We start from the raw sequence: 22,194 nt of genomic DNA, 5'->3' as shown, positions 1-22,194 counted from the left end.
GGGGACCTGGGGAAAGCGGGCGGGCCAGCGGCCCCCGCCTCTCCAGCAGTGTTTTCAGAGAAGGGGTCAAACCTTCCTCGAGGGAAAGGACCCTATCCCTGGCCATCTTCCTCCTCTCATAAGTTTCCTACGTCTCCCAGGCGCTGCCCGCTGCTCCAAGCGCGCTCCAGCCACAGCCACTGTAAGCACGCTGAAGGCGAGCATCATCGCTCCGCGGGCTGGCAGGCTGCCTATCGTGGCGAGGATAGCGTTTGATGTGCTGTATCTCATGCCACTGCAAGCTAAGAGACAAGCGAACACAGAGTGCCCAGTTACACGGGATTTAATTACAGCGGAATGCATTCTCCATGCTGATTAGGAGCAAAATCAATCGGGGGCTTATTTGCCACAATGAACCAATAAAAACCCAATTTATTAAAGCAATAATCTCAGCCCCAAATGGTCTAAATATTATTGTTTCAATGGCATTGAGGGAATTTGGAGTGAAAGTGTTACACAGAGAAGATCAGGGAGTTCTACTCCACGAATTCAGTAGGAGTTTCTAACTCCATTCCAGGAGCTCACTTTCTGGCTCAGAGACCTCAGAGGAAGGGGGCCGAGTTCCCCTATTTCAGGTCCAGGTGTCTGGGTTGCAGTGGTATCTACAAGGCAAGATGCTCCATGGTCTGTGCTGAGGCAAACATGGTAAACAGCTTCCTACCAGGACTTAGGGATTTCCTGCTTTCCAGTGATTTATATGTGAAATTCCTGGAGGAGGGTAGGCCACACAGAAATCCCCAAACTATAGGCTGGCATAAAAGCCTTGTGATATTGAAAACCACCACACAGCGTGCCAAAAAAATTCTCTGGTAGGGATGAGGGAGAAAGGGATTCCCTGAGGAGGGTGCTGAGCACGAGGCTGGGGCACATGGGGAGATTGGGGGACCACAGTGCCCTCTGTTCCCCTCTCCCACAGGAAAGCAGTCCCATGGCATGGCAGCCCAGTGCGCAGCCGACTGTGCTCCCCTGGGCACTGGTGGGGGCTGGCAGGGCTGTGGGAGAGGCAGTGCTGGTGGCCAGGTCACCCTGGGAACTGTGGGGCCCACCAGAGCTTAAAGCCTGTGACTCAGGAGATGCTGATTTTGCTTTACAGCTTTCTGTAGCTCCAGTCATCTCTGTCCCGAACCGGAGAGGACCTCATTTCCTGCTCAGTGCTGTGCCAACCACAAGGTCTTTTCATAAGGCTGCCAGGGGTGCCTGGCTGCGGGAAGGACAGTCAGTGTTTGTCACCAGGGAGTGAGCTGGCATCATAGCTCTAATCTGAGTCAACAACCTGGCTAGCCCTGAGCATGACTTCATAAATCATGGTATCTAATTGAAAGGCACAGGCTTATATATGCAGTGTTGTTCAAAAAGAAAGAGAAGAAATAGAATTTAGAATTTAGCAAACATTTTTTTCTTCCCACTAGCCCATTGATCAGCCACCTGATTGTTTCAATTTACATTATTTCATGCAGAGAATAAAAGAGAAAGTATAAAAACATCTTGTATAGCCATAACAAAAACACAAATGAAAAAATCCATCTCCTAATGAGAGGGTTAGCCTTTTTCTAACACATCCTTAATAACAGAGAAACAATCTTTAAGTGTTTTTAATTTAAATTGTTTTCATGTTTAATTCACTATTGCTAAATAATATTATTAAGTGTCTATGTATCTATTTAGCCTTGAGGCACGTGATATTTCAAAGCAATTGAACCAGTTTTGAAAGGAGAAAGGGTCCTGTACTGTGCCGTCATTCACTTTTTTTAATGTTAGTTAACACATGTACGCTGGACTGCCTTTTCCTCATCCTTCCAGCAGAAATGAAAAGTAAGTCTGGAACAAAAGATCAGTTCTGTGCTTTTTGCTTCTCACACCCAAACCTCCTGCTTTATTTTTGTGTCCATAGGGTCGGTGTGATGTCCTCCTGTGAGAGGCGACTCAGCAGCTCGGTCCCCTCTGCCATCTCAGCGCTGCCACTGGAGAAGCCCAGGAGGAGCAGAGCAGTGGCTGAGCAGCAATTTGAATATCCATATTTAACTCTTCAAGCAACAGAAGATACTTCAGAACCATGCGTGAGACAAAATGCCATTAAAGTTTCAATCATTAAACCTCTGTTTAGCTGTACTCCAGAAATGAGCAGTTCATAACAAGCGGGGAATACTGATTGACAGTTTGCCATCAGGAGCCCTTAAGTAGGATTTTTCCAGCTATAATGCAGTGTACTCTTCACTGCTCCCTTTTGCAAGATGCTATTTCAAGTAGAGGAGCATGAGGAAAATTTACATAAAAGCTTTGTATGTAATATGTGATTGCTCTGAAATTAAGAAGCACCAGTTTTCCCCTTCTTTTTTCAGAAATGAAGGGTGCACTTTGTTTTCTTGTTTACCTAGCATACTCTGTGATCCCTTGATGTGTTTCAAGTGTTTTCTGTCAGCATCACTAGACCTTGCTTACCTGCTAAATTTTATGTGTGAAGTGATTAGTGTTCAAAGTGCCTGAAAAAACCAGCACTAACAATGTCTGACAACTTTGGTTTTTTTTTTTTTTTGCTTTTTCCTCTTAAATAATATTTCATGGTACATTAAATAGGTTGTGCAGTCTCTTCTGAGAGACCAAAGCAAGGTACTGCTGCATACTTAATGTTTCACCAAGCAGATAGTTTTTAAAAAGAAAAAATCACAAGGCAGCACAGAATCCTTTCCCTGGGCCTTGTCTCAGCTTCTTTTCAATTCAGTGAGAAATGGTAGCAATTTGGAGAAAGATACAGAAAGAAAAATAAACATTATTTCACAATAAACCTCTTAGCGTGTCACTTGTGATCACCAGCAGATACTAGAAATGCTTCTTGTTAAATCCACTGAGCATTATTTCTTCACAAGTTGAAATGCTTTCAGCCAAACTGTTTTCTCAATGTTCACATCAGATGTACCAGTTAGACCCCAAGAGAGAAGCAAACAATTAAAACTTTTACGTGTTTGATTCCTGACAGACATCCCTACGAGGTAGGTTTTAACATTTTTTTTTCCTTCTTAATTTTTCGTCTTTTTTTTTTTTTTTTTTCAGTAAGAAGGATAAGCTTGGAGTGCCCAGTCACCGTGGTAACTGCCAGAAAAATTCTCCTGAAGTTTGAAGAGGTCAGCTAACGGGGTCAACAACTCTGGCCTCTCTCTGAGCCGGGCCTGGCAGGCTCCATCCTGCGGTTGGGGTGTTAACGCAGGCTGAGCCCTGGGAGGTGGACCATTCCAGCTCTGATATAAATTTTTTGAGTCAGTTCACGGCCTGGACTCTCCAGGTGGCCTCCAAAATCGATTGTGACCTTGTGACCCTGTCTAACGGAGGCATAGCATCCAACCTAAGTAAGGATTTAGCCAGGAACGACAGCTTTCCACTGAGTGTTATTGGGGACAGTACAAACAGTTTGGGAAGCAAGGAGGTAGGTATGAGGAGTAGGGGTCATTAAAAGCATATTAAAAAACAATTTTAAAAATCCTTTTTAGTTGAAGGTTTTTATTTGCAGTAACCATTCCTTAAATAAACCCTTCTGGCAGGTGTTTTTTCCTTCCATAATAACACTGTATCACGTGCTTCAGTGCATTAATATATGAAAAATTGGCACTTTGCATATTCCAAACCAAACTAATATTTTATCTATCTCTGGATTTTGAACTTGCAATTGAAGCTGGCTGACATGTGTTAAACTAGATGCCTGTGAAGTGGTTTTTTTTCTTAATATCATACAAACTAGGAGACTGCTTATTAAAGTAGGCTATTTACTTTAGGTAGCAATTTCCCTAATATGTGCATTCTTTTTAGATTCAAAAGTCTCTTAATCCCTGTAATCTATTTTTAAACTGGGAAATTAGGTAACATTAAGAATAGTGTGATATGAAAATGTGAGAGTTTCACAGAGTTTTCCGTTACTGGTTTGCAGTACAAGTAGAAAAGCTAGAAAACTGATTATGTATTTTTGTAGGAAAAACTGATCATGCTATGATGGCATTCATAGAGAACATGATATTTTTTTCCTTTAAGATTTTAAGCAACAAACTGTGTGGGGGAGGGAGGGGCTGTTGCAGAGTTCTGATTTTGTTATTGAATCTAGAAGCTTGCCCTTCTGAGCAAGTGGATTTGCTCTTGTGTTTTATCCCCACTGCTACAGAACCTCGTGCACTGCTCACACGAGTAATTGGTAGTTGTCAGAAGAGTAAGTGGAACTACACTGAGGAGCAAAGTCCAGTTTCCAGCTGGAAAGTGCTATCAGACTTTAAGTGACTTTAAAACTGCTCTGAAGGAAGAAAATAGCTTTAATATTTGTTCCCAGTCTTAGAAAAATTGTGCAGTGAGAACTTTGCCCAAACACTTTTTGTGCTTGGCAGGGCCTGGCTCTGACATTTTTCTTCCCAGTCCCTTCCCAGTTGAGCAGTTCCCCCAAGGCTGGAGATGCTGCACAGAGACAGGGCCATAAAATACAGTTCAGGAAGAGCATCTGGGCTGTGCTGAACATCATTGTACTGCTGAGAAGTCCCACAGGTTGCAACAGCAAGAATATCTAACTTGCAGTAATGCCTTACTCTGCAGAAAGCCCTCCAAATCCATGGATTTTTGGCCAAGGTCCTGACTCTTATAGGGTCATCATAATGTGCTCCAGTGGGAGCGGGATTAAAGACCAGGAGTAAGAAACTGGGCTTAAATTTGCCATAAAATAATTCAAGGCACACCTGCACATTCAGATATCCATGGTGACACCATTTAATTCTACCCTGAATACTAATAATATTTGGCTTTTGGTGGTCATTTTTAACAGACCTCTGCTGAAAAGAATTTATTCCCATTAGGAAGCATGTTGATTCAGGGCTTCTCTGATTGAGCTTGGGAAGATGAAACTTACAGCACTTGGTGAGAATCAAAATATTTGCTTGTTTTTCAGAAAACAAAAATTAAAAATAGGACTGTAAATAGCTGGATGGTGAATCCTCAATATTTTCAAAAGCATCTGTGTATTTTTAAACATTTTTTCAAAATCTATACTTACATCTGCTTTGTATTGTCATCACTCAGGGACCAAGTTCTACTGACAGGGAATCATTTCTGAAAACAGATAGAACTATTCCACTGGAACTTTTGGACCAGAATTGCCCCAGATTTGCCCTAAAGCTTCCAGCTTGGAACGAGGAATTGTTGGCAGAGGCAACAACAAGGAGATATCAAGAACTTTAACTTGCTTCAAATTCTTTAGCGTTGACTTCTGTAGATCCCATTGAATTTAAAATCAGCTGCAAATCTACAAATGTGACTCATAAAAGGTTCTGGTCTTGCATGTTTTGTACCTCTTCATATTGTTCAGTTCATCCACACCCATTTGGAGTGCCTAGAGGTGCCTGTTAGCAGCAGCTGCAGTGGACAATTCTTCTTCCCCATCAGTGCAGTGAAGTGCTCACACAGCTTCATTTGACTTTCTTGGAAACTCTCTGAAGTGCAGGCTCTTTGAGTTTCACCAGAGGGATGTATGTGACTGGTTTTAGTGCTGTGTTAGAGATAAACCAGCAGAATCATCAGAGTCTGTGGGGGTTCCCAGCCCCCGTCCTATGGACACTGATAACCCCTGAGGCCTTTGAAAGTTTGCTGTGGCTGCTCTGTGGAATTGTATTAAATAGTAATGGCCATAGTCTTTAATTTAAATTTGCATTAGTGGAGTATGTGGCAGTCTGCAAGAAAATCTGAGGTCTGAGGGCGATCTGCTACCTGAAAGCTCAGGGGATGTTTGCTGTACAGGAATATGTCCCAGGTCATGGGCCATGAGGTGTTGGGAGGTATTTGGTTAATGTTTTCAAATTAAACATATGCCCAGTTAAATGAATGTTTTTTATTACTCATGCAAACAAACAAAACCACCAAATCCCCACTTCAAGATAAAACAAAGAAAATAAAAGTGATAAATGGACACAGAAGCTTCAGCCTAGTTTGTGTTTGCTTGTGTCCAAAGCCAGTGCTCTGCAGAGACAGAGAAGCTCAGCTTTAGAGAGCAGCACGTTGCCATGGCCTGGATCAGGGCTGGCAGAGGTCTCTGGGCTCTGGAGGAAGCAGGGAGGGCAAATGAGCACTGGGACTTACAGGTGTGCTGGCAAAAGGTCCTGAACAAGTGCCGAGCTTCCGTCTGCTTTTACTTCTTCCTCTCTGCCTTGAGAGTGTGTGGCTGGTGTCCAGAGGAAAAGTCAAACTAATTCTGATGCTTTTTCCTATTCTGGGTGGACTAATTCAGAGAAAGCACTTAAGGCAGCCTTTGTGGAAGGGTTACAATATAGGTTGATACTTTAGGAACTATAGGAAGTTCTTAATCCTTCCCTGCCTACGGGGCTGTCATTTATAGACCTGCTATTGTCTCATCTTTTATAAGGATGTTTCCTTACATTAAGGTTCCAAGAGCAACCAGACTTTGCCATTGTTCCCAGCTATTTCTGTTTGTGGCTTAATGCACATCTAGTATTCTGTTTATGCTTTCACTGCTCTCCTACGCAGCAGACTGTACCTACACACCAGCTTAGGTGACATCACTCTCAAAGCATTCATTTCTGTGTTTCTTTTTTTTTTCTCCTGATTTGTCTGTGCATCTTGCTTTTGCATTAGCCTAGTTTATTATAGATAACATGATAAAGTACATGGAACTTTATGCATTTAGTTGTCATTTTATCTTCATTTCTTGTTTGATAAACTTGCTTATAAAAAAAAACTTTTAGGTGTGTTCTTTATAACAATAAAACCCCTCTTACTATGTAAGAAGAATGAATTCAGCTATGAGCAGAAAAAAAATTGAAGCATAGATAATTTTGAATGTATAAAATTTAGCTTGATGTTAATGGTGGTTTAATTACTGGATTTTTTTTTAGTATGGCTATTCATAAAGACATCCATTGTTTTCTGCTTTGATTTATGTCCAGATTAGCCCCCTTTAGAACCTCATTTCTGGCAATCTCAGCAACACGTGAGGGCCTGGCAGCTTGTGCAGACATTGCCATCTTCCCTCACTGCTCCTTCTCCTGAGCTGTTCCACCAGCCCCACAGGCTGCCATTCCTCAGGAGCCCTTAATGATGCCTGTCCTCCATCATCTGCTCTGTGCCCCTTCCAGAACCAGGTGCTTTTGTCAAAGTTTCCAAACCAATTTAGAAACAGATACTGAAATAAAGGCAGGTGACGTGGTGGTGGGGTGACATGGTGTCACTGCCTTTCTGTCCTGCGTGGGAAGATTACAGACCTTCTCCAGAGCTCAGCTCTATGGCCATGCAATGAGAATGATAAAAAAAACATCTCTGCAAAGTGTTTATATATCTGAAAAATGTGATGCAAATTGAAACCTACCTAGGTTTTGTCAAACCTAACTCTACCCAGCACTTCACCTTCACTGCCCTCTCAGCTGCTCAAGATTTGACAATAAACTTTTTAGAATTTTTGCATCATGCCTTACAAAATGTGACATTTGGGCTTTTAAGCTACCCTTGTGTTATAACATACACAGCAGAACTAATATATCCTTTTTCCACATGCATCCTCAGTTTGCTGAAAAAAAATCCCAACGCTGAACAAACTACAAACAGCCTGATGATGCAGGGTGAGGAGTGCCCAGCAACCTCTGTGTGCTCAAGGCACAGCTTTGTCTCAGCCTTCAGTGGAACAGTGCACATGGAAATGTGGGATCTGTTCCTTCCCAAGCCCCAGTGATGCCTTGCTTTGCAGTTCCTCACGCTGGTGAGTCGCTCTTGTAATTTCCAGTTATGTAACCCATCTCATTTTGTGAATATGTGAATATGTGAATTTAACAGCTGTCAGTGTCAGCAGCGCCTGCGAGGGGTGTGCGTCTTTTTTTTTTTTTTTTTGGCAAGCTGGCATTACTCATCAGTCTCATGGTAGTTTTGTTTGAAAAATGCTTGTGTTAGAAAAAGTGGATTTATCAGCTCAGCACTGTATGGTGCTAGCATGCAGCTCAACAAAAGACAAGTGCTCATTTCAGTAACGCTTGCAGCATTTCATGGGGCCCCCAAATAGGCTGAACAAGGCTTCTCTGGCAACTAACCCCAAGTACAGTGGGAAACTATTAAAGTGGCAGTGTCACTGCTTGGAAAAGGGATTTGGTTTTCTTCCATCATTTATTGCTGCAGGTTGTTTTTTTGTTTGTTTGTTTTGTTTTTAATTAAAGACTATGAACTGCATTAGGAATTTCCCTGAATATTGAAGAAAAGAAGAGGCCTTACTGAAAATTTGTGCTCCTTGAAGTGATTTTTTTTTTTCTCTCATGGGTTCCTGGAAGACAGATCAAACTGTCAGTCTTCCCTTCCCAAAGTGGATCTGTTTTATGGGGAAAAATAAGATACTTGCAGGTTTTTCAAGTAATACTACAAAGTCAGTGGTGCTGCAGCCTTTCAGGGAGAACTCATTCACTGTTCAAATCAGTTTATTTTCAGAATGATTTGCTGCACTTACACTTTCTTTTGTAGCTGCTCTTCCAGAATGCAAATACAACCTGGAGAGTTTTCTGTATTTAATTGAATGTGTCAGGTGGTTGAAATCATATTTTAAAACCAGCATTACATACTGCAAATGTGTCACACCCTTTGATCATATTTATTTAAAACAAATGTATTTTTCAGTATTTATTTTTTTATTCTCTCAGTTTACACTTCACACAGATGGTAAAGATAAACCCATGGGTTTAATTTTTGCTGAAATATTGCCTTTTACATTTTTAGGTTCTCATATCCTGGCAAGATGCTTGCAAACCCCATGTGACAAAGATCAGAAGGAAATACTTTTTTGAAGAAACCTCTGTCGTTAGCTGTGCTGTAAGTTTTATAAAAGGCTCAATTTCATAAAATGCAAATTCTGGACTAATTGTTCCTCTGCAAGCCTTAATGGTCTCTGAGCTGCATAGTTAATCTACTACCTGCCTCTACTCACAGAGCCAACAGGATTTACAGCTGGGTAAAACACGCCTTCACACATCAGTTACATCTATTTTAACTTTTCTTCTGACAAGTTCTACTGATTGTTTACTGTAACTTGCACCCAGACAAATGGATTTGGACTTGCACACTCCTAAAGCTGCACAACAGACAAGCACAGCCCCCTGGGCACACCCACCCACAGAAACGTTCCCGTGGGTTCACCTCCCGTGCATGGGTGAGCTCCAGAGGCTGCCATGGCTGGGGGAGGAATGGGTGGATGGGAATCCTGAGTCATCTTCTGTTCCCTCTTGGAGAGAGGGGGCTGCAGGGAACTGCTCTCTGCAGGGACAGAGGGCTGTGGTTATCAGCTCCTCAGAGCTTTAGAGGCCAGAAACGTGAATGCACTGCAGCATTGTTGTGCCTGCACACACACCATGCACCCCTGCACCTGCAGTGTCCTGCAGCCACCTCTGGGTACCAGGAGCTCACTGTGATCAGCCCTCTGGCTTTCCAACACAGGTGAAGACAGACTGAGGCAGCAGGTCAGATATTTGCATTCAGCTTGGTACTCAGAAAACTGGGTACTTGCTGCAGTGTTTCCGTGGTGTGGGCAAAGCAGAGACCTTGGGTCTTTAGTCAGACCAGGCACAGATCAGGGACTGAAATATTTGTCCCACACCTACCGCAGCACAGTTGTGATTGTTGACTTGAGTGACAGAGGAGTAGAGGACTGGGATGTCTCAGCCCAAAGTCCCTTAAGCCTTGGCTTCATGGGTGAGATCTTGAACACAGCCTGAGCCTACGACATTAAAGGCTTTATAAAAGCAACAGTGCCAGTTTAAAATCAACCTCCCACATTACCAGCAGCCCCAGCAGGTGTAATGTGATCCAGGTAGCCCAAGCCAATGAGTAAACAAACTGCTGTTTTCTGAATGAGCTGCACCAGAGAAATGCTTCTAACTGGGAATTGCAGTGGCTATTTGCACTAAGTGAGCTGTGCAAATGAACAGGCTCCTATGATTAATTCTGTGAATATGAGTGGGCTCCTATGATTCTAACTCTTATTCTGCACAAGCTGTTCCCTCTACACCAAAATTAAGTAGGGAAAAAGTTGCAGAGAAAAATTTCCCTGATAAGCCTGGAAAGTTTAGTGGTATTGGGCCTGATCTAGCTACTTGAACTTCAGTGGGGTCTGTTGCTGGGTTTCCTTAAGCTAGAGAAAACAATCCTGCTGCTTCCAAACTGCCAAGTCAGTCAGAGGAATTTAATATTGTTCCTAAAGAAGCTGCTTTGCTGCTCTTCTCTTGGGTTCCCAGTTCCATTTCCAGTAAGCAGTATTAACTTTGGGATTTTATACCTGGCTATAACGTTGCCTATTTTTTTTCCCTTCACCTCCAGTTCTTAAACCTTCATAGAGCCTTGCTGTGTAGACCAGCTGAACCTGAATGCACCATTTTAGATCCTCTCAGTGTTACTGCCTGGCTCCCTAACTGGAGAAGTGCATAAAAGCAAAGAAGGTGGATCTGTCCAAGTAGAGCCTGGACCTTGACAAGTCCCATGGGCTTGGCAGACTCTGACTCACTGTGGAGTCCTTGGAATGTGCAGACTGAGGATACACCACACTGAAGACCCAGGAGCCCAGCTCTGCTCCATGGTTTCTGCCTCCCAGTCTGGGTCCCATCCTGCCCCAGAGAGCCTCTCCCCCCTCCCCTGCCCACGCTCCACTTATTCATGAGTTATGATAACATATAAGCAGCTTAGAGAATTCTTATCGGAATAAGTTGAACACAATGCAGCATTTAACTCTTAATGACAGCCACCTCTGACTGTGAGTGACATGTTATAAATTATGTTTGAACTGGATTTTTTTTTTTCTTCAGAGGCAGATATTCCCTCTGCCACCCAGTCAGCCCTGTAACGTTGCACTTGTGGCCTTAATCCCACTTGGATGTGTGCCCTGCTGCCTCCACTTTCCGTCACTTGGGTACTTTAGTATTCTTGAACAAGTGAACAATCTTTGTTTCTGTACCTTATTAGGCCAAAGACCATAGCAGCGAGTGATGGCATCAGCAGGCCCTGCAGGCAGGATTCTCTGCAGACACAGCCAACCTCCAACAAACCCCTTTTTATCCTCCTGTTTCTAGGAAGAATTATGATGGTGGTGCCCTGCTGTTGATCAGTCAAATCTGTGGTAGGCCTAGAGATAAGTCCTGTAAGTGTGGTGTACTGTAAAACAGCGGCTCCCATTCATTAGTAGCTTGTGTGTAATAAACCACCCAAAGGAGGGGGGTGGGGAGGGAGAGGGACGAGCAGCTGCAGTGTGCAGGAACAAACAACACAACTCATTCTTGGGAGCCAAAACTTTCTAATTTGCTGCTGGGCTGCTGGGAGCACTCAAATTCTTTCTGATAATACGCTCGTGCCCTCAGTGTCTCTCCTGGAGTTTCCCAAGTCCTGCTCTCTCAAGGTCCCTGAGTCTGGGATAGTTTCACTTTGAACCCAAAACACAGAGGGGAGCTGAGTGGGAAGGAGGGGAACACATCAGTGCCCAGTGTTTGCAGACTCAGGCATAAGAAAGCTGTGGACTCCCAATCATTCTGCTGGGAATGGCTGGTGCATGGATGTGCTTGTGCAGTGGGTAAACAAAGCATCACATGGGCTGCAGAGCAAGCAGGAGGCAGGGAGCAAACCCAGGACTATCAGGGCATGCAGGAGGACAGAGTGTCTCAGATGTGTTACTTACTTAGAACCCGCTGGAATATTTAGGAACCTCTATCTCCCAAGAGATAAAATCTTGAAACAAACCTCAAATTATTAATAGCTGAAAAATTATTTGGCTTAATCTGTTCTAGTTTTTTTATGAGTTTTGGTAAATCTTTATAGCTTGCAGGCATGTGAATTTAAATAGAGTCTGCTAAATGTAATGTAAGATGTTTCTTGTGTTGAGACATCACTAGTTCCTAATATTTGCATAGCTGTGAATACATTGGTGCTTTTGGATCTCGGCCTTGGACCTTCCAACTGCCTGTGGAACATTTCAGACCAGGATGTGAAATTATTGAGTGTTGCACAACTGCTCTCATAGACCAGGCCTTTGTGCTGATGTTTGTATTATCACAGAAAAAATGAAATTTTCAGATAGCTGCTGCTCTGGAGGAGTGCTGTACCTCATAGGAGATGACAGTGACTGCTTTTTCCAGGGATGTACCAGGCTGTGATAGTGTCTGGGCTGTCTCCTAACATTTCTATAGACAAGGGCTACTTTAATGGCAAATTCAGGCTTGGGCCAAAATGCAAGCACTCTTTATGTAGACAAGGCAAATCACAGATTTGAGGTTCTCCACTCTCCTGGAGGAGATCCATCTCCCTCCTCTCCAGGAGGAGCTGTGCTGTGAGTTTTAAGCTCTGAAATGAGAGAGGCTTCTGCCAGACTGCTGCTTGGTAAAGTTACCCAGTGGGCTGAGATGAAAACACCCTGAAAAGCATCCACAAAACAGTGTTAACTAAACCTGGGCATAAAATGGGTTTTTTATCTTCTGAAAGCTCAGGTAGTACAGCTTAGGTAGTTCTCATTGTGGCATTCTGGCATTTTGAACAAAGTCAAAATTTTGGTTTTCCTTCCCCAGGCTTAGGTAGGTAGGTGAGTTTATAACCAAAATTGGCTGCTCACTGCCCATTCCCAGCATAGAGCCCGACTTCTCTATGCTGTTTCCAGGATTTTCAGCTAGAATTGCAACAAGGGGCATTTTATGGGAATCTCTCCATGACTTTTCAAAGAAAATTGCAAAGGTAACACCTCTGGTAATTGCTGCACTGTGCAAGTAGATGAGAGAACCATCAATTGGAAAACTCCAGCACTGGTCAGACTGCTCTGCTCCCTGACAGCACATAGCAGGTACCTACCTACCTGTGGTCCTGTTGTCAGCAGGTTTGAAGTTATAGATGAAACCAGCAAATTGAGTGAATGTTCTGGGTAGCTATGAAATCGGGGGGTGGAGGTTTTGATTTTCTTTTTTTTTTTTTTTGGGAGGGTTTGAGCCCCATCCCCAGCACAAGCAAAGCCATGTAATCCTTTCTTTTGCAATTAGAGCTGAAAAATAGCCCCAGGCCAGAGCACTTGCACAAGGAGCAATTAGAGAAGCTAGACACTGGGAAAAGCTAAATATAGTAAATAATCTGCCTCCACAAAAATACCTTGAACCATTAGAAAAGGACATTTTATGAATTTCCTGGGAATCATTTAGTACTTTAATACACTCACAGTGTTCTGCCTGGAGGGACTATATTCCAGCTGCTGTTTGGCAGAGGTAAACATGAGTAACATGACTCTCTTCTTACACCTGAGACACTGAAAAAACTTGAGTAAGTCCTGAGATTTTCATACCTAGCCAATTGAAACTGGGGTAATGAGTAGATTCATATTGAACTGAGAAAAAAATATGCCCTATTGCTCTTTTAAGAGAAAACGTCTAAGAGTTTGGGGGTAAAAACGACTTATTTTTGGTTAATGTCTCAGCCTAGTTGCCTTTGAAAAATAATGTATGAATCTATGATATTCATCCATTAGCTGAATCCAAACTATTATAAAAACTCTCCCTTTAGAAAGTATATTATTTGAAAAAAAGGATGACAACTGCTGACTTTTTTTGCAGCACTCCTGAGCTGGATGAAATGTATAAACAAAAAAAAAACCTAACCACAGCTGAGTATTTTTAGTCCTTTGCAGGGACTACATATGATGCTATTTAACTAAGAATGCCTTGAAAAGGATGATTTGACTGTTTCTGGTTAAGCTTCTGATGCAGGCTTTAAAAATGCAACAAAACTCAGACCTGAGGTTTGCGGGCAACAAACCAGAATTAGCTGTTTGCTAATACATGTGAGAAAGGGGTTGAAGGTTGCTACAACATTTTGTTGTTTTTTTTTTTTTGCTGGTAACTGTTTGAAAAATGTAGTGAGCATTAAATCACGTTCTGTTTTCTTTATTTACAGGAGATAATTGAAGAGGAAAAAAACTATAAAATGAAACAACAAATTGTGAGCATCCGTGTGCACACCCCTGTATGTCCTGGTACCATTGCTGGCACACGGCTCTCAGGAGGAGTTCAGTGATGGTGACAACGTAAATTTCAGTCCCTGTCCCTCTGTTTCTGAGCGGGGTCTGATGTTTATTCCCAGAGCTGCTGGTCCCCATCCCAGCACAAGGCGCTGCCCGCAGGGATGTGACGCTGGAATTGCAGGAGCTCTTTCCCCACCGCTGACATGGAGCAGCGATTCTGGCGGCGAAGGGGCTGCGTGAGGCCGGCCGGGGTGCCGGGACGGGAGCACCGCTGGCCCTGGGGCTCCGCGGGAGCTGGGCACCCCCAGCGGCTCTGCAGGGTTAACCCGTTCTGTGCCGTGCATCCACGCACAGTGTTTGCTCACTGGGGAGGGCAGCTCCGGGCGCTGGAACTGCCGAGATCCAGCCCATCCCCCGGCCCGTGTGAAACTGCACAAAGCCTCTCCTAAACGTGAATTTAAAACGCTTTCAAACTGACAACCTCCTTTTAAATAAAAACATTTATGTTAAGCGAAAGGCATGTTTGCCTCTACAAATAAATGGAATTATGGTTCTAAGACCTGACTTAATCCTGAAGTTCTTAGACTGCACAGTAAGTAGAAAAGAAAGAGGATTGTTTGGAGGAGCAGGGGTTAGCAGGATCAGGCTCCATCTTACATCTTCCTGCTCATTTTCCTTCTGGCATTCAATATACCTTTCTCAGAACTACTACTGTTTTATAACAATGCCAAAGTAACTTCATGTCTATTACCTAATTGAAAATAACAAGGGATGGTACACAGCGTGCCCATCCAGCTTTCCTGCTGGAAAAATCTGAGGATTGCTAAACAAACAAAAGATGCTCTTCCTCCAAATGTATTTTTATGCTAAAGTCATGTCCTTTTGAAATTAATTTCAGGATTTCTCTCAAATGTGTTGTAATTCTGTGTTCTTTTTCTACACTGTTTTCTTTGTGAAAATGTATTTTAAAATCTGCGTGGAGGTTTGGAAGGGTTTGAGAGAAGATGTTTACAGAGTAATAATGCCATTTGTATTTGTTATATTTCTGGAAATGGAATTTCTAATCAGACAACATTAAAATACTTTTGTATTATTTTTTGTGTGGCTTCATGACATCTGCATGTTTCCAGTTCTGATTTTGGTACCCATGTAGCCAGGCTAATTAGGAAAGCAGGATCATAAGTTTTTTTGTTACTCCATCCAAGTCAATCTGTTCCATAACCCCACCTCTGGTCTTGGTACTGTCTGAATTCAGTGATTTGGGTTGGTTTTTTTTTTCTGTGGAAGCCCTGAAGTACCTGTATTCCAAGTTGGGAAATTTCATATTCAGGACAGTTAAAACTGAAAGAAGCCTGGGCAAGAGGAAAGATTTGTTTAGTAGATGCGTTCAAATGAGTTTCTGCCAAAGACTAAAATGAACACTGAATGAGATTTATTGTGGCAAACTTTCCTGTGTGGACTGCAGAAAAACATCTACACAGAACTGGACCTGCAACTCCCTGTCCCCTCGTCCCTCCCAGCACCTTCCTGCGGTTCCCTCTGTCCCACAGAACAGGGAACGGCTTTCTGCCAGCTCAGCAGGGACCTGGCTGGGGCTGCCACCTGCTGCAGCCCCATGGAGACCCCAGGACACCTCCAGGGCTGCTGGGCTGACCCAGCTGGTGAGACCCCTCATTGCCATGGAGATTGGGTGGGCAGTGCTGCCCTGCAGCAGCCACATCCTGCCTGCTCCTTCCTGCCCACACGCCTAGGGTGGGCTTGGGTACACATCACTTGTTTGAAACAAATTTATTGGCTGTGGTGCCTGGTTTTTTGTGCACAAGGACAAATTGAGCCAGAAATCCAGGGGATTTCCAAGCTGAAACTCCACCCCGTTGCAGGGTCTGGCTCCTGCTGCAACTCTGAAGTGAAAGAAACTGTCTGTTGTCATAAAATAAAGCAGTGTTTTAATGTTTTGCCGCTGAAAATTTTCAAAAGCAACGCTTAGATTAAAAAAAAAAAAGTGGCCTTTTTTTTTTCCTCATGAACATGCAGCATGAAACATTTTAGCCAGTTCCAGGTTGAACCCAGCTCACTTTATCTTTTTAGATTCAAATTTAAACTAGTTTCTATTCAAAGTTTTTAAAGGGACACACACAACGTCATTCTTCAGCATGACATTTGAGTCTCACCCCCTGCCAGGAGGGATACCTTAACCTCCCTGTTACTGAAAAGACCAGAGACAGAAAAATAGCTTGGTTTTTTTTTCGTACATCCCTTCACATGGCCACTTGCTACTACTTGGAGTAAAGTGAGTTCATTGTAACTCCTCTCTTTTGTATTTCACCTTCAGTTTGTATGGGACTTTCTGTAGCTGTACAGACATGGACATAGGAAAAATGAAAAAGCAATTTCTGCCTGCCCTCAGGATAATCACTATATGGATTATGAGGGCAGCATGGACTAGATCAAGGGAGACTAAGTGGAAAAAAAAGATTTTTTTAGGTGATTTTGGGGACCATCAGTTTATTAATGTCTCCCCAAAAAGAAATACTAAAAAGTCAGGTTAAACCATCCCTTTGTGTCAGTGGAGCTGAACTACAGACTGTTTTTGCAGAAAATGCTCCAAACATAGCTCTGAAATTGATGTGGATAAATCTGAAGATATTTTTAACATAAGTTTTTGAAAGCAGAAATCAAGGAAGAGTTTTTATTTGTTTGTTTGTTTTGTGACAGGGAAACAGACCACAGGTATGCAAAACAAATACATTATTAAAGTGTTCCCTACGTATCTCCCCATCTTTCTCAAGCCATTCCAACCAAAAGCTTTTGTAAGCGTGTGGGGGCAGCACTGACCTTTTAATTCTGTTTACATGATGGCTAGAAAAAAGAAATCCCTGGTCGAGGAGGGCCTGAACTCGTGGGAGCTGCCTCAAGACGTTTTAAGCAGCTCTACCTCAAGGTGTTTCTGCAGCAGCAGCGCTGGCACGGCACCTGCGGGGCTGTCCCTGGGCCCGGGGAGACACAGGGACACTGACACTTGTCCCAGGAGTCTTGGGAGAGGGACAGTGCTCTGTCCTGTGTCTGAGCAGGACCTCAGGGCTTAAACCTGGCTCGGATTGAGGCAGCTGGAGCCCAGCACCGGGGCTGGTGGTTGGGCTGCGGCTCCTGGGGCGCTCTCAGCGGGCTGAGGAGTTTGGGGCGTGCTCGCTGCATCCAGAGCGACCTGTGGGGCTGTCCCAGGCTCAGGGCAGTGGCTCTAGGCTGGAAGCACCGAGGTTTGCAGGATGGATGTTTCAGAAGCACCCTGTGCTGCACCAGGCACCCTCCTTCCACCAGCCACCCCAGTGCCTGGGACTCAGAGGAGAATCTCCACGGCCCCTGGCAGGGACAGGCCCGGTGGCACCGGAGGAGAATCCCCGTGCCCCCTGGCAGGGACAAGCCCGGTGGCACCGGAGGAGAATCCCTGTGCCCCCCGGGGTCTCCGGATGAGAACCCCGGGGCCCCCTGGCAGGGACAGGCCCGGTGGCACCGGAGGAGAATCCCTGTGCCCCCCTGTCAGGGACAGGCCCGGTGGCCCCGGGCTCAGCGCTGGGGCGGGCGCTCTGTGGCCTGCCTGGTCTCCGGCTCCCCTCACGCCGGGGCTGCCCCACAGCCCCCGCTGGAGTTGGCGCTCACTTCCTGATGGTTTTGCTCCCTAAAGCGGATTGTGTGGGAGCGTGTCCCCCAAGACACATCTACAGCTGTGCTGCAAACCCAGGTCCAGGGAGGGTGAGGATGCACAGGTAATACCCAGCAGCAGAGAAAAAAGAGGGAAAGACGACATTGCACTTGTGAGGTGAGTGACTGCAAGGCAGTCCGTGGGCAGGCAGGAGTGGGGCCATGCTGGTCTCTGTCCTGTGGGTCTAACGGTCTAACAGCAGCTTTCAACATATACATGCTTTCTCGTCCTTTTTTTTTTTCTCTTTTATTTTTTAATTTTGTACTGTTTTTTTTCTTTGAGGCACTTGTTCCTACATCAGTGGACAAAGATAGGGAGACACAACCCCTCCCCAGAGATGTGATCCTCTGTGGTGCTGAGCCAGTGGACAGAGCCAGCCAGTGCCCACTGTTGCCATCGCTGCCGGGGGAATTAAGGGCATTTCACAGCTTTCAGGCACAGAAACAAATTGTAAACTGCAGTGTTGCATCCATGTGTGAGCACACACACACACACAGACACACAGAATGCCGCCAGCAGCTGATGCTTCACACTAATCACTCTTATAAATGCCTCTAATTAGACTTATAAATACTTCTAACTTTCCAACAGGGAACAAAAATGCCCAACGGACTTCATGTAAACTGAGGAGGAAAAAAAAAAAAAAAAAGAATCAAAAAGATGAGTAAAAGCTGTTTTTAAAGGTGGCAAATGCTACACCAGCACTTCAGGCCCCGAAATCGCAGAGCCCCAGGCCCCGGAGCCCCCCAGGCCGCGGGAGGAGGGGGAGCGCAGCCGGGCAGAGCGGGGACAGCGCCGGGAGGGGCCGCAGCCCCCGGCCTTTGTAGCCGGAGGGGGAACATCGGGACCCTGCCGAGAGGGAACACAGAAACCCTCCCGGCGGCGAGAAATGGGCCCGGACAAAAGCCCGTTACATGGCTGCAAATCACCCCGCTGCTGTTATTTTATTTACCGCTGCCCGCGGGAGGATTGTTTGCTCCTGCAAAATTTTAAGCTTCCCCCCCGCCTCCCCTTTTCCTTCCTTTGCACCTCGCTGCTGCCGGCAGCGGTCTCTGGTCCCACAGTGCCGCGTATAGACCGAACCCACCTGCGCTCCCGGCCGGGGGGGCTGCGGCTGAGCCTCCCACCATTCCCGTTTTGATGGAAAAATAAACCCTTTCCCCAGGAAACAGCCCATGAAAGGCTCATTTTGATGTCGGGGTGAGGAGCACAGCCCCCCAAGCCACCCTGTGTGTTTGTTGCTGACGGGCAGAGGCTCTCGCTCCCCCGCGGCGTTCCCTGCTGCGACAGGAAAAACTTCCAGTGGTTATCAGAAAACTTTTTTCATTTATCTTTCTCTCAAAGGATCTCTGTATTTTTTTTTTTTTTGAGGGCTCAAGACAGAAGAATAAAGGCCTCTGGAGCGCCACATTTATTTCTTGGATATTTGTTTGGAAGATAAATTTCCCTTTCAGTGACTGCAGGCCCAGGGAGCCCCAGTCACCTTTCCCATCCTAGTCAGGCTTTGGACTTCGGGATTTTAACAACCACGGTGAATGCCAGTCCTCGGTAAAAACAACCTGTAGACTTTTATGCTTTGCAGAAGTACTAATATGGACAGGGATTTGCTGGTGGTTCCCCCACCTTCAGCTTTAGGGTCTGTAAAACACATTTTGGCATGTTAGGTGCTGTGAGGAAGGAAGGAAGGAGCTGTAGGTGCTATTTGTGGTGATGTCTGCCATGGGGGGCACCGGGGGAGCCCCAGCGAGGTCCTGCTGCCCCAGTCCGCTCTCAGCCGGGAGCTGAGCTCTCCCTCCTCTGACAGGTATTTACAAGGGGGTCGAACAGGTAATTAGCGCCCGATCCTGGCTGCGGGAAACCCTCCTGGTCATCCCGCCCAGCACGGGCAGTGACGGGAGCGCTGATTTTCGACGGCTGATTGAGCCTGAACAAAGGCCCCAAACAGCACCGAGTGCCCAACTCGGGGATGGTAACTTTAGAGCCAATGGGCTCCTTTCCCATCAGTTTAAAGCAGTGTTATTTTTTTCCAAGCTGATAACATTTTAAACATATTGCAAGACGGATTTTTCCAGGGAAGCAGGGAAACCCTTGAATTTGCTATAAAAGAAACTCCTGTGAATAAGGAAACTCGTTCTGTGAATTCACCTGTTGTCAGCCAAGGAGAAATGTTTGGTGTTTTATTTCAATCAAGAATTTGCTGTGTATCTGGTGTTTTATCTAACCTCACTCTCTGAAAGATTTGATGTTATGCTTGGCAGAGCTCTCAGGCTCAAGCTGCTTTATTATGCTGTGCTCTACAAGTTTTAACATTTTAGACTGATAGTCTAAAGGTAGTGAGGAAATAAAAATATGGCCTGAAATCCTCACAGAATGGGTAAGGTGCATTTAATGTGGCCCAAATGGGTCTTGAATTTTTTAATCAGATGTTTATACAAGCACTTGATGCCAGTGAAAAAAATAAACCCCACCACTTTTCTTCTATAAGCAAAATCTTAGAAGTGAGCACACTTGTGGGTATCAGGAGATCATTTCTGGCCATGACCAGCAACTACATCACTTGCATGTCTGCGGGTGCAGAAACCCAACAAATCCTGTGTTAGCAGTCTCCAGCTGAGGAAATTTGACATGGTGCTGTTAGTATAAAACTTTTTCATATCCTCAGTGTTGGTTTAAACTCTGTCAGTTCAGTGCAGTTCTCCCGAAGTTTGAGCAATCCAGCTAACTTAAGTGAAACACCAGAATGGACAATGTCAGGCAGAGCCTTTTTCCTCATCCCTCATTTTATCAAGCCTTGTCTCCCAGCCTTTATTTTTTAACTTTATACAGAGATGTCCTGTAGCAGAAGAATTTCATGGGGAGTCTCAGATCCTCTGTATCTGTTTGATGCCATAATCTACATGGATCAGCATCTGCAGTCTTGACCAGTTTTTCAGCCCACTGCATTTGAGGAGGTCACTCCCAGGTGGGGTGAGGAGGATGTTGAAATACATGCCAGTGCTTTGGCCATTTCTTCAGTTCTTTTTCACAAATATCAGGCGTTGAACTGCACCATTTGGGGCTACCCTTTGCCTCAGGTGGTGGCAGCTGCCAAGGAAGGTGCAACATCAGCTGGCTCTGGACAAAACCTCTGGCATTATCCCAGCTGGAGCCACTCCTGCTGTGTCTGTCATAGCACTGGGGCTGCCCATACACAAAACAAATTAGGAGTAGTGCAATTCACTGGTCAGTGATGGACATGGCCCAGTTAGAGCCTCTAACTCTGTGTCATTACATCTTGAGCACAAAGGGCAGGATTTTATTCTTAGGGTGTTGAATGTTTGGGCCTGACAACAGTCATCACCTGAGTGCATCAGCTAAGGCTGCAAATAGGAACATTTTCTGCAGTGAAGACCCTAATCTAATGCAAGAGATCCCAGCTGTGATTGTTATTGAGAATATTCATAACACCTACTTGCTTGCAGTCGCTCTCTCTGGGTCTGGTGGGAACTCAAGACTTGCTGTGTCTTATAAAAAACGTTTAACTTGTAGGAAGGTTTTAAATATCTTGCTGAAAGCTCCTGGACCTGGGCTCCCAGATCTCTCTCTGCAGAGCACACTTTAGCTTTGGATGTACCTTTAAAGACTTTAAACAGCTTGAGACTTGTAGCTTGCTGCAGGAGCTTAGAGAAAATTCCTGTTTCTACGTTTTAAAACCTGAGCTGGAGTACAAGAGCCCTCCTCAGAAAGGTAAGGAAAGGTGTAACAAGGTCATTTTGAACTGCATACATTCAGGTTGTACTTTCAAAGTCAATTCTAAATTTAATTGAAAGCTGAGGGCAGGGGAGGATGGGTAGCACTGATGTGCTGGCTTATTTTGAGGCATGTGAGGAGCTGTGCTGTTGAATGCTCAATGAGCTGCAGTCTTAATAAAAAGCACTGGGCAAGGTGGCCGGGAGAGGGGCTGGGTGAGCTGAAGGAGGAATTTTGGGGTGGTGCCTGGTGATGTCCATCTGTGCAGGCTTTCCCTGGGGTTTGGTGTTTTCTCAAGCTGATGACAGCACTTGATCATGTGAATGGTGTTGATGAAATTGCCTGTTTGACCAAAACCTCCAAAATAATTTTGTGGTGAAATTATTGTGCTGGCAAAGTGATGAATGAACAGAACAACCAGATGTTTGAAAATGGAACTGGAAAAGGGAATAATTTCACTGAATTTTTGTGCAGCTTAATAAAGCTTCTCCCATCCATTTCTGAGATGCTCAAGAGATACAATGGACACAAAGAGGTGACAAGGCTTCACCCTTGTTATAGATGGAGGTGCTGAGGAATGCAGTGCTGTGCCTCTCATCATCCACAGGCCAGGGGCACCCTGAAAAAGTTCTCCTGCTCAGGCTTTTTAAGCAATAATAGCTGATACTGATCTGACAGAAGAGCATCTAATAAGGGAATTATGGTTCTTGGTGGTATCAGCAAGTATTCCCTCTGCTAGCTGTTTTAT

General features: G+C 44.7%; 1 long non-coding RNA gene across 3 annotated transcripts in view; it reads left to right on the top strand.

Moving 5' to 3' along the window:
- LOC102033992 overlaps nt 1-15,110 on the top strand; it is a 30,527-nt gene extending 15,417 nt beyond the window's left edge. For all 3 annotated transcript variants that reach the window (XR_004081535.1, XR_004081534.1, XR_265290.2), the window contains exons 2-6: nt 1,931-2,096; nt 3,088-3,158; nt 7,573-7,765; nt 8,764-8,856; nt 13,951-15,110. This is a non-coding gene — a long non-coding RNA (uncharacterized LOC102033992). The remainder of the gene's footprint in view (nt 1-1,930; nt 2,097-3,087; nt 3,159-7,572; nt 7,766-8,763; nt 8,857-13,950) is intronic.
- Nucleotides 15,111-22,194: the final 7,084 nt, after the last annotated feature.

The sequence above is a fragment of the Geospiza fortis genome, unplaced genomic scaffold (assembly GCF_000277835.1).
Source record: "Geospiza fortis unplaced genomic scaffold, GeoFor_1.0 scaffold172, whole genome shotgun sequence".
NCBI lineage: Eukaryota > Metazoa > Chordata > Aves > Passeriformes > Thraupidae > Geospiza > Geospiza fortis.
The sequence above is the reverse complement of the archived record's forward strand: the minus strand, read 5'-3'. Positions and strand labels throughout refer to the sequence as shown.